We start from the raw sequence: 12,825 nt of genomic DNA on the forward strand, positions 1-12,825 counted from the left end.
GTATTTCGTTACGCGAGACTCTGGTGCCTTTTCAGCAAAGCCAATAGGTGGCTCGGCAGACACAGGATACGGAGGAGCTGTTGGTGTTAACTGTGCTCTGGCCGTAGCTGCTGCTGCTGCTGCTGCTGGCTGCGAGACCCCCTGTATCGAAGGGACGGCCGCAGCCGTTTCTTTTACCGATGTTAATGGTGGGTATAAATTGGACTGTATGTCTGGATCTGTGAAATCAAGATCGTAAGGATCGTCTGATTCTCCGGAGACTGTTTCATATACAGGCTCCTGTTGCTCCTTCACATCCACCAAGGTGTTAATAGGAGTGGATGCCAGAGATTGCAAATATTCCTCTGCAGGCTGGAGTGCAGAGAGTGCTGTAAAAACAACCCTCCATGTTGCTTCTAAATCCTCTAGAATATCAGACTGCAACGTGTTTCGTTTTTGTATTTCTACCCCAACTTTCGCCCAGATCTTTGCATCATAAGTCCCTGATACAGGGAACCAGGTACAGTTGCCTTTGATCCATACTAATAACTGCACCAATTTCGCTAATTGGACCTTATAGCCCTGTTCGCGTAATATATGCTGTAATACCTCAGTGTAGAGCTTATGCTCTTGGGAACTAGCCTGTCCCATGTTTATTGCGATCGTGGAATTCACTGATCCTGGGGACTCTCCGGTCCTTGGGACTCGCTCTCCGGTCCTGAGGATTCTCCGATCCTGGGGACTCTGCGGTCCTGAGGACTCACTCTCCCATCCTGGCGTGCGCTAGCCCCTGACAATCGTTTGATCAGAGTCGCTGCCGCCGCTTCGTTAATCTTCAACATTGTTCGGGCGCCATTTGCAGCGGGCGGCAAGGAAGGCACAGACTCTGAGATTGAGGATGCAAGGGCCTCAAGCCGAAAGGCCTAAGGCTTTTTTATTGTTATTCTACTACCCTATTTAACTGCTACAATGCAGGAGCCAGACTAGGCAGTTCAAGATAACATCAACATTCACACGCTAAGCACTCATCACCCATTCTGGGAAGAGCCACAGTGTTCTGGGCTCAAAACGTTAACAACCATTCCCTGTTTTCAGCTCTGTGTTCAGAACTGACCTTCAACATATGTTTACTTCTTTCATGCCTCAAAAGGCCCTGTGAAGTGGTCTCGGCTCCTTTATCTTAGAAGCAAGCAAAAACTATTCTCAGTGCAGTGTTCCCAAGCGAATCTTCTGCTCCCCAAGTAAAGCACAGCTGTTTGCAGGCCAAGGGTCTTCCACAACCGCCCCTGTAACCAGGAAGAAACACCAAAAGAAATCAGCTCATGAAGAGAAGGATGATGACTCAGAGCCTTCTAAGGCAGAGCCATCACATGACCCAGGTGAGGGCCCTTCTCAGGCAGAGTCAGGGCCTGACACAGATGGGGGTTCCCTTGATCGTCTTTTTAAAGCAGACCCATCACACAAGAAAGGTCCTTCTAAAGGAGAACTATCACAGGAGGAGGACTCGGACGTAGAGATAACCTACCACTCCTTATCCCTGAAGGACCTGAGAAATATAAGGAAAGACTTCAGCCGTTATGACGGTGAGCAAATTATTACCTGGTTGCTCCAATGCTGGGATAATGGGGTGGATAGCATGGAATTGGATGGTAGAGAAGCCAGACAGTTGGGATCCCTGTCCAGAGACGGTGGTATTGATAAGGTGCTTGCAAGAAAGTCAAACACTATCAGTCTCTGGAGGCGACTCTTGTCAGCTGTAAAGAGCAGGTATCCCTATAAAGATGATGTTATGAGCCACCTAAGCAAATGGACCACTATAGAAAAAAAGGTATTAGCTACCTTAGAGAACTAGCTGTGCAAGAGATCATTTATAGACACCCACGGGACATTGTAGATCCTGTAGATCCTGATGAAGTGGAATGCAACCGTTCCATGTTCCAGAAGGTTGTGCAGAGTGCTCCACCGACATGTATCCATACATTGTCAATATTAGTCTGGGGAGAAGATGCTATGGCACGACCTAGTGTGGGCGAAATGGCTAACTGTATGCGACAGTATGAAGATAGTATTTCTTCCCCACTGCAGGCCTTCATCTCAGCTGTGGAAAAGCTGACTAAGGAAAACCAGGACTCATTTAAACAACTGTCAGACAAACTGTCCAGGATAGAGAATAAACTTGACTCTCTACCTACACAGGCCCGCGTTGCAGCCGTTAGGAGAAAACACCCTCCTACAGGACCGGTTCAAAGGAAACGGAACACATCACGAGGTATCCTGTGGTTTGCCCTGCGTGATTATGGGGAGGACATGAGCAGATGGCATGGACAACCTACCAGTACCCTACAGGCACAACTATGAGAGTTGCAAGCTAAAAGGAATACCAGGGAGAATTTTCCTAGGAGGATGGCTGCTCCCGTTACCAGTGAGCAGGACTCCAGTCAGGGTAGATGGGCCTCGGATCCCTATTTCCCAAATGTGAATAGGGGAAATGAAGGTCCAGTCCCCGTGAGCAGCACGAATGGCTGTGTGGCCATTCAGCATGATTTGGACAGACTGGAGAGCTGGGTAAAGAGGAACCTAATGCGGTTCAACAAGAATAAGTGCAGAGTCCTGCACCTGGGAAGGAGTAATAAAATGCACTTGTACAGGTTAGGAGGCGATCTGCTAGAGAGCAGCTCCGTGGAGAAGGACCTTGGAGTCCTGGTGGACAACAAGTTATCCATGGGACAGCAACGTGCCCTTGTGGCCAAGAAGGCCAATGGGATCCTGGGGTGCATTAAGAAGAGTGAGTCCAGCAGATCGAGGGAGGTCCTCCTCCCCCTCTAGTCTACCCTGGTGAGACCTCACCTGGAGTATTGCATTCAGTTCTGGGCTCCCCAGTTCAAGAGGGACAGTGATCTACTGGAGAGAGTCCAACGGAGGGCTACGAGGATGATGAAGGGACTGGAACACCTGCCTTATGAGGAAAGGTTGAGAGACCTGGGGCTTTTTAGTCTGGAGAAGAGAAGACTGAGAGGGGATCCGATTAATGTGTATAAATATATGAGGGTTGGGTGTCAAGAGGAAAGGGGCAACCTCTTTTCACTTGTGCCCTGCGATAGGACAAGGGGCAATGGCTGCGAGCTAGAGCACAGGAAGTACAACCTCAACATGAGGAAGAACTTCTTTACTGTAAGGGTTACAGAGCACTGGAACAAGCTCCCCAGAGAGGTTGTGGAGTCTCCTTCTCTGGAGACTTTCAAGACCCGTCTGGATGCGTTCCTGTGTAACCTGCCCTAGATTGGTCCTGCTCTGGCAGGGGGGTTGGACTCGATGATCTCCAGAGGTCCCTTCCAACCCCTAACATTCTAACATTCTATGATTCTAGGATTTAGCTGGGCAGATGCCAATGCACCAACAGTGGGCGACATAGATAATCGGATGCGGCAATATGCAGACAATCTTGTTTTCTCCACACGGGCCAGCGTCTCCGCTATTGAAAAACCATCTAATGAATCCACAGAAATGCTCGGTAAGGTGTTGAACGAATTGTCCCAGATTGAGGACAGACCCTGCTCCCCACCTGCACCGAACAATGTCTCAGCCATCAGGAGACAGCATTCCCCTGCAAGACCTACTTGGGAGAGTCAGTACACATCACAAGGCACCCTGTGGGTTTTCCTGCGCAACCATGGAGAAGACATGAGGAAATGGGATGGAAAACATACCTCGGCTTTACAGACACGCGTACATGAGTTACAAGGTGAACCGACTAGGAATGGGGCTTCTTCCAGGAAATTTGTTGCTCCAGTTTCCAATGGGAAGCTCTCCAGACAGTATAGATGGGCTTCAGATCCCTATTTACCAGATGTGAATAATGGAGATCGAATCTACATGAGCCACTCAAACCGAGATGTTGATAACGAACACTATGTTCAGGATTAGAGGGGCCCTGCCTCCAGCCAGGTGGAGCATAGGGACAACCGTGTTTTTTGGACTGTGTGGGTTCGATGGCCTGACTCATCAGAAATACAGCAGTATAGGGATTTAGTGGACACTGGTGCACAATGCACCATAATACTGTCAAACTATAAAGGGACAGAATCAATTTGTATCTCTGGTGTGACAGGGGGCTCCCAAGAGCTGACTGTCTCGGAAGCTGAAGTGAGTCTGACTGGGACTGAGTGGCAGATGCCCCCTATTGTGACTGGCCCAGATGCCCCATGCATTCTTGGTATAGATTACCCGAGGAGAGGGTATTTCAAGGACCTGAGTGGGTATCAGTGGGCTTTTGGTGTAGCGGCCGTGGAGATGGAAGAAATTAAACAGCTGTCTACCCTGTCTGGTCTGTCAGAGGACCCTTCTATTGCGAGGCTGCTGAAGGTTGAGGAGCAAAAGGTGCCTATTGCTACTAGAATGGTCCACTGACGGCAATATCGGACTAACAGACTCGCTGATCCCCATCCACGAGCTGATCCGTCAACTGGAGAGCCAAGGTGTGATGAGCAAAACTCGCTCCCCCTTCAACAGTCCCATATGGCCAGTGTGAAAGTCCAGTGGCGAGTGGAGACTAACTGTGGACTATCATGGCCTGAACAAAGTCATACCACCACTGAGTGATGCCGTACCAGACATGTTAGAACTCCATTATGAACTGGAGTCAAAGGCAGCCAGTTGGTATGACATGATTGATATTGCAAATCCCTTTTTCTCCATTCCTTTGGCAGTGGAGTGTAGGCAACAGTTTGCCTTCACCTGGAGGGGCATCCAATACATCTGAAATCTATTGCCCCAAGAGTGGAAACATAGCCCCACCATTTGCCATGAACTGATCCAGACTGCACTGGAGAAGGGTGGAGCTCTGGAACACCTGCAGTACATTGATGACATCATTGTACGGGGTGATACAGCAGGAGAAGTTTTTGAGAAAGGGGAAAAAGTCATTCAAATCCTTCTAGAAGCTGGTTTTGCCATCAAATGAGGGAAGGTCAAGGGACCTGCAAGAGATCCAGTTTTTAGGGATCAAGTGGCAAGATGGCTATTGTCAGATCCCAAGGGATGTGATTAACAAAATAACAACTATGTCTCTGCCAACTAACAAAAAAGGAGACACAAGCTTTCCTAGGCATAGTAGGCTTCTGGAGGATGCACATTCCCCATTGCAGTCATATTGTGTGCCCTCTCTATGAAGTAGCTCGGAAGAAGAATGACTTTGAATGGGGCCCCAAGCAACAACAGGCTTTTGAGCAAATTAAACAAGAGAGAGTCCATGCAGTGGCCCTTCACCAGTCCGGATGGGACCACGTGTAAAGAACATCCTCTATACTGCAGCCGGGGAGAATGGTCCTACCTGGAGCCTCTGGCAAAAGGCATTGGAGGAGACTTGAGGTCGATCCCTGGGGTTTTGGAGCAGGGGATACTGAGGGTCAGAGGACTGTTATACTCCAACTGAAAAAGAGTTACTGGCAGCCTATGAAGGAGTTGGAGCTGCCTCAGAAGTAACTGGCACTGAGGCACAGCTCCTCCTGGTGCCCAGATTGCCAGTGTTGAACTGGATGTTTAAAGGGAAGACCCCCTCTACACATCATGCAACTGATGCTAAGTGGAGTAAGTGGGTTGCATTGATTACTCAGCGGGCCCGAATAGGGAACCTTAATCACCCAGGAATTATGGAAGTAATCATGGACTGGATGGAAAGCAAAGATTTTGGTATGTCACCAGAGAAGGAGGTCATGCATGCCGAAGAGGCCCCACCATACAATAGACTATCAGAGAATGAGAAGCATCATGCCTTGTTCACTGATGGATCTTGCTGCATTGGAGGCAAGAAGTGAAGGTGGAAAGCTGCTGTGTGGAGTCCTATGTGATGAGTGGCAGAAGCAGCTGAGGGAGAAGGTGAGTGGAGTCAGTTTGCAGAAGTAAAAGCCATCCAGCTGGCTCTAGACATTGCTGAGAGAGAAAAATGGCCAGTACTCTACCTGTACACTGACTCATGGATGGTAGCAAATGCCCTGTGGGGATGGCCGAAGCAATGGAAGAAAAACAACTGGCAGTGCAGAGGCAAACCCATCTGGGCAGCTGAATTATGGCAGGATATTGCTGCCTGATTAGAGAAGCTGGTTGTGAAGGTATGTCATGTAGATGCTCACGTACCCAAGAGCAGAGCCATTAAGGAACAACATAACATCCAGCAGGTGGGATCAAGCTGCTAAGACCCAAGTGTCTCAAGTAGATCTGGACTGGCAGCATAAAGGTGGACTATTTTTAGCTCAGTGGGCCCAAAAAACATCGGGCCATCAAGGCAGAGATGCCACATACAGATGGGTCTGTAACTGAGGGGTGGATTTGACCATGGACACCATCGCACAGGTCATCCACGAATGTGAAACTTGTGCTGCAATTAAACAAGCCAAAGGCTGAAACCCCTGTGGTATGGAGGATGATGGCTGAAATATAAGTATAGAGGGACCTGGCAGATTGATTACATCTCGCTTCCATGAACCCGTCAAGGCAAGCGCTATGTGCTCATGATGGTGGAAGCAAGTACCGGATGGTTGGAAACATACACCGTGCCTCATGCCACTGCCCATAACACTATTGTGGGCCTTGAAAAGGAAATTTTGTGGCGACATGGCACTCTGGAAAGAATCGAGTCAGATAATAGGACTCATTTCCAAAATAGCCTCATAGACACCTTGTAGAGGGGTTTCTGGAGGAGAATGGTCATGTAATGAGCGAGAAGTATGAGAGTATGGAGTGAGGGCCTAGCTGCGTGACAAGAGTCATGTAGTTAGTGTCAACAAACTGACCTTGGAGAGAAGACATAAGGAAAAACAGCAGTTGAGCAAACAAGAATTGAGGGAGTAGCCGAGGGGAGCCGAACACGGAGGAGAAGAAACAGGAACTGAAGGAGCCAATTAAGAAAGGACCAGTGGCAGAGCAGTAACCAATCAACACATCAAAGAAGAGCGTGCTTGAAGTGTGGACAGTAATATTAACCAATAGCAATGCACATGCTTACAGCCAGGGAAAGTACAAATGTATAAAAGGGACAGCTTATGCTTAATAAAGCGTCTTCACTTTGATTCACATTGGATTGTGTGGAGTCGTGTTTCTTTTCCTCAACACCTGGGCTAAAGAGCATGGTATTGAATGGATATATCACATCCCCTACCATGCACCAGCCGCTGGAACCATGTAATGGACTGTTGAAGGTGACACTGAAAGCAATGGGTGATGGGACATTCAAAAATTGGGATGAACACTTGCCAAAGGCCACCTGGTTAGTTAATACCAGGGGATCTATCAACCGGGCTGGTCCTACTCAATCCGAACTGTTGTGCACCAGAGAGGGGGGGATAAAGTCCCTGTGGTTCATGCAAGAAATAGGTTGGGGGAAAACAGTTTGGATTACTCCTGCCTTGAGCAAAGGCAAACCTATGTGTGGAATTGCTTTTGCTCAGGGACCTGGGTGCACCTGGTGGACGATGCAGGAGGATGGGGAAGTTAAATGTGTACCCCAAGGAGATTTGATTCTGGGTGAGAATAGCCAGTAATTGTGTGATGTTAAGTGTCATTTATTATAGTAAGAATCACCCCAGACCTTGAACATGTGCTGCAGCAGATACGTGCACTGCAAGATCAAGATGCAATACACCATCCTGCTGTGCCCGACTTCAACAGCCCGTAACACTGTACTAGGCCTGGCCCTGAGCTCCTAAGTGAGTGGATCCCACACTGATGTTTTTTCCTGCCCTGAGAAATATTCTGAGAAATGGAACCCATGGACTTGGACTGAATTGATTCAATGGACTTCTTGAAAATATGGCCCATGGATTGGAGCAAGTATCTGTGTGGATGTGCATTTATGTTGAGGGATGGGGAAAACAGTAGTGACTTCATGTAAATGATATAGAATAAGGGGTGGAATCCTGTCCTGGTTTCATTGGGATTTGGTTTCAGTTTGTTGCCAGACATGGTGATCAAGGCCCTCAGCAGTTAAATCTGGGGCAGCTGACCCTGGCTGGCCCACAGCTGTATTCTATATCATTGACATCAAGCTCACTATAAAAGAGAGGGTTTGGTGGGAAGAGGTGAGGCTTTTCCTGCTCTGCTTGCCTTTCCTCCTTTCTTCCTTATTGTGATTGCTAGAGCAACTTGCTGGTAATCTGTGGATAAGTATACTTTTGTCTGTTTTGTGTTGTCATTTATATTGATTTCTTCATTTCATTAAATCTGGTTAACTTCATCCTACATGTCTCCCTCTCCTTTTCCCAATTCCCTTCCTCCTTTGGGAAAGGGACATTGGGTGAGAGAAAAACTGCTATTGTTTAACCCTGGATGCGGGCTAAACGAAGACACTATCTTTGCATGGGGTTCCTGAAAATTTTGAAGCTGACTAAAAATGTAGCCATCTTCTCATGTGCAGAACAGTGAACTTGTAGAAAGTTTCTCAAGTTCATGGTTTGTTCAGATCCCTCTTGTCCTTACATTCAGCCTCATGAGTAAAGGTTTATTCTTTAGATAGTAAGACTTTGTATTTTCTCTTCTGGATCTGAACTTCCAAGGTTTAGATCACTTCACTTCTGCTTCCAGGTTAAAAAAAAAAAAAAAGAGAACATAGAGCTAGGAAGCTCTTAGAAAAGATCTGATGGAGGTGATCTCTGGGTTTATGATGAATCACAGACTTGGAGGCTACAGGGAAAGAATTAATGAACAAGGTCTGTTCAACTGAGATAAACAAGGAATGTATGTAAATCTTTAAATATATAAAAGACTTCAGCAAAGACAAAGGGACTAAATTCTTCATGTCTGTAATGAGCTGAAAAGAAATAATGGATTTAAATTCCATCAAGGAATATTCAAATTAGGAAAAAATTGTTAAGAAGATTGAAGTAACTAGAGTGCCTGAGGTTGGAACAGAAGCTCCATCATTAGGTGTGTTTCCAAACAGGATAAACAAATGTCTCCTATGAATGCCTGATCCTGCCTTAGGGTACTAAATATAGGAGGTGACCTTCTAAAAACCCTTTCACTTCCAATTATCTAAGTTTTCAAAGAGGCTTTCGAAGGAAACAAATGTCCTAGGATTGCACTGTCAGCCTGTGTCTTATTTCCTCAACAAGTCATATAATAGGCCATTAGAAAGCTTTAACAAATTTAACAGTTCCCTTACCCCTCACCAAGATGTTACACAGAAAGAAATGGGAAATAAAGCTTTGTTGGCTTTGCTGCTTGGTTTTGTGTGGTTTGATGTTTGTTGTTTTTTTTTTTTTCCCCCCAGAGAGTTTGGGGCTTCTGTAGTGATCAATAAAACACCCTGTCAACTCATTTTCATCCCACTGTCAATTGCTTTCTAATCTATTTTGTGCTATGAATCAAACAGGGATTGTATAGCTTCCCCCTTGTGTCAGCTCTCATTTTGAATGGCTTCAAATCTCCTTTTCAATGTTTCTCACTATCAGCAGGGACACAAGGGTTAGTGATGGGTTAGAAACCACGGAAGTGCCTGAAAATGGTCATGCAAGAATTAAGGCTTCTCCCCCCCACCCAAAAAAAGTGGCAAGATCAATAGTCCAGCTGAAGTACAACTACACCAATGTATGCAGCACGGGTAACAAACAGGAGGAGCTGGAAACCATTGTGCGGCAAGAAAACTATAACATAGTTGCCATCACGGAAACATGATGGGATGACTCACACAACTGGAGTGCTGCAATAGATGGCTATAAACTCTTCAGAAGGGATAGGCAAGGTAGGAGAGGCAGTGGGGTGGCCCTGTATGTTAGGGAGTGTTTTGACTATCTAGAGCTTGAGGATGGTGACAATAGGGTTGAATAGCCAACTTGATAGCCTTTTATGAGGACATAACCCGGTGGATAGATGATGGTAAAGCTGTGGATGTGGTCTATCTTGATTTCAGTAAAGCGTTTGACACGGTCTCCCACAGCATCCTCGCAGCTAAACTGAGGAAGTGTGGTCTGGATGATCGGGTAGTGAGGTGGATTGTGAACTGGCTGAAGGAAAGAAACCAGAGAGTGGTGGTCAATGGGACAGAGTCCAGTTGGAGGCCTGTGTCTAGCAGAGTCCCTCAAGGGTCGGTACTGGGACCAGTGCTATTCAATATATTCATTAATGAATTGGATGAGGGAATAGAGTGCACTGTCAGCAAGTTCGCTGATGACACCAAACTGGGAGGAGTGGCTGACGCACCGGAAGGCTGTGCTGCCATTCAGAGGGACCTAGACAGGCTGGAGAGTTGGGCAGGGAGAAATTTAATGAAATATAACAAGGGCAAGTGTAGAGTCCTGCATCTGGGCAAGAACAACCCCATGTACCAGTACAAGTTGGGGACAGACCTGTTGGAGAGCAGCGTAGGGGAAAGGGACCTGGGGGTCCTAGTGGACAGCAGGATGACCATGAGCCAGCAGTGTGCCCTTGTGGCCAAGAAGGCCAATGGCATCCTGGGGTGTATTAGAAGGGGTGTGGTTAGCAGGTCAAGAGAGGTTCTCCTCCCCCTCTACTCTGCCCTGGTGAGGCCGCATCTGGAGTATTGTGTCCAGTTCTGGGCCCCTCAGTTCAAGAAGGACAGGGAACTGCTAGAGAGAGTCCAGCGCAGAGCCACGAAGATGATTAAGGGAGTGGAACATCTCCCTTATGAGGAGAGGCTGAGGGAGCTGGGTCTCTTTAGCTTGGAGAAGAGGAGACTGAGGGGTGACCTCATTAATGTTTACAAATATGTAAAGGGCAAGTGTCATGAGGATGGAGCCAGGCTCTTCTCAGTGACATCCCTTGACAGGACAAGGGGCAATGGGTGCAAGCTGGAACACAGGAGGTTCCACTTAAATATGAGGAAAAACTTCTTTACAGTGAGGGTGACCGAACACTGGAACAGGCTGCCCAGAGAGGTTGTGGAGTCTCCTTCTCTGGAGACATTCAAAACCCGCCTGGACGCCTTCCTGTGTGATATGATCTAGGTAATCCTGCTCCAGCAGGGGGATTGGACTAGATGATCTTTCGAGGTCCCTTCCAATCCCTAACATTCTGTGAATGTTTATGGGTAAGGATCAGGGAGAAGGGCCAACAAGGCAGATATCATGGTGGGAGTCTCCTATAGACCACCCAACCAGGATGAAGAGGCAGATGAAATATTCTATAAGCAGCTGGGAGAAGTCTCACAATCGCTAGCCCTTGTTCTCATGGGGGGCTTGAACTTACCAGATGTCTGCTGGAAATACAATACAGCAGAGAGGAAACAGTCTCGGAGGTTCCTGGAGTGTGTGGGAGATAACTTCCTGACACAGCTGGTGAGGGAGCCAACTAGGGAAGGCTTCCCCCTGGACCTCTTGTTTGCAAACAGAGAAGGACTTGTGGGTGATGTGATGGTTGGAGGCCATCTTGGGCATAGCAATCATGAAATGATAGAGTGGTCAGTTCTTGGAGAAGTAAGGAAGGGGGTCAGCAGAACTGCTACCTTGGACTTCTGGAGGGCAGACTTTGGCCTGTTTAGGAGCCTGGTTGACAAAGTCCCTTGGGAGGCAGTCCTGAAGGGCAAAGGGGTCCAGGAAGGCTGGACATTCTTCAAGAAGGAAATATTAAAGGCACAGGAGCAGGCCATCCCCATGTGCCAAAAGACGAGCCGGCAGGGAAGAAGACCAGCCTGGCTGAACAGAGACCTTGGCTAGAACTCAAAAAAACAGAGAGTTTATGATCTTTGGGAGAAGGGGCAGGCCACTCAGGAGGACTACAAGTTGTCATGAGGCTATGCAGGGAGAAAATTAGAAGGGCCAAAGCCCAACTAGAACTTAATCTGGCCACTGCCATAAATGGCAATAGAAAAATGTTTCTATAAATACATTAGCAACAAGAGTAGGGCCAAGGAGAATCTCCATCCTTTACTGGATGTGGGAGGAAGCATAGTGAGAAAGGATGAGGAAAAGGCTGAGGTGCTTAATGCCTTCTTTGCCTCAGTCTTTAGGAGTAAGACCAGTTGTCCTTCAGGTACCCAGGCCCCTGAGCTGGAGGACAGGGACGGGGAGCAGCGTGAAGCCCCCACAATCTAAGGGGAAATGGTTAGTGACCTGCTACACCACTTAGACATGCACAAGTCTATGGGGCCAGATGAGATCCACCCAAGAGTACTGAGAGAGCTGACAGAAGTGCTCACCAAGCCACTTTCCATCATTTATCAGCAGTCCTGGCTAACTGGGGAGGTCCCAGGTGACTAGAGGTTAGCAAATGTGATGCCCATCTACAAGAAGGGCCAGAAGGAGGATCTGGGGAACTACAGGCCTGTCAGTCTGACCTGGGTGCCAGGGAAAGTTATGGAGCAAATCATCTTGAGTGCCATCACATGGCACATGCAGGACAACCAGGCAATCAGGCCCAGTCAGCATGGGTTTATGAAAGGCAGGCCCTGCTTGACTAACCTGATCTCCTTCTATGACAAGGTGACCTGCTTACTGGATGAGGGAAAGGCTGTGGATGTTGTTTACCTGGACTTGAGTAAAGCCTCTAACACCGTCTCCCACAACATTCTCCTGGAGAAACTGACTGCTCATGGCTTGGATGGGCATAAGCTTTGCTGGTGTCTCCACTTAGCCCACACACAGGGCTAAACAATAAACAGTTATTCTCTCACCCAATGTCACTTCCCCAACTGAGGAAGGGAATTGAGAAAAGAAGGGAAAGTCATGGGTTTGAAGTTAAACAGATGTAATAAAATAAAGAAACCAATATCAATGACAACACAAAACACATAAAATTATATTTATCTACAGAGCACCAGCAAATTGCTCCAGGAATATCAATCATCAGGAATGAGAAGGAAGAAAGTAAAAAGAGTCCTGTTCCTCCCCAGCAAGCTTT

The sequence above is a fragment of the Nyctibius grandis genome (assembly GCF_013368605.1).
Source record: "Nyctibius grandis isolate bNycGra1 chromosome W unlocalized genomic scaffold, bNycGra1.pri SUPER_W_unloc_1, whole genome shotgun sequence".
NCBI classification, from domain to species: domain Eukaryota; kingdom Metazoa; phylum Chordata; class Aves; order Nyctibiiformes; family Nyctibiidae; genus Nyctibius; species Nyctibius grandis.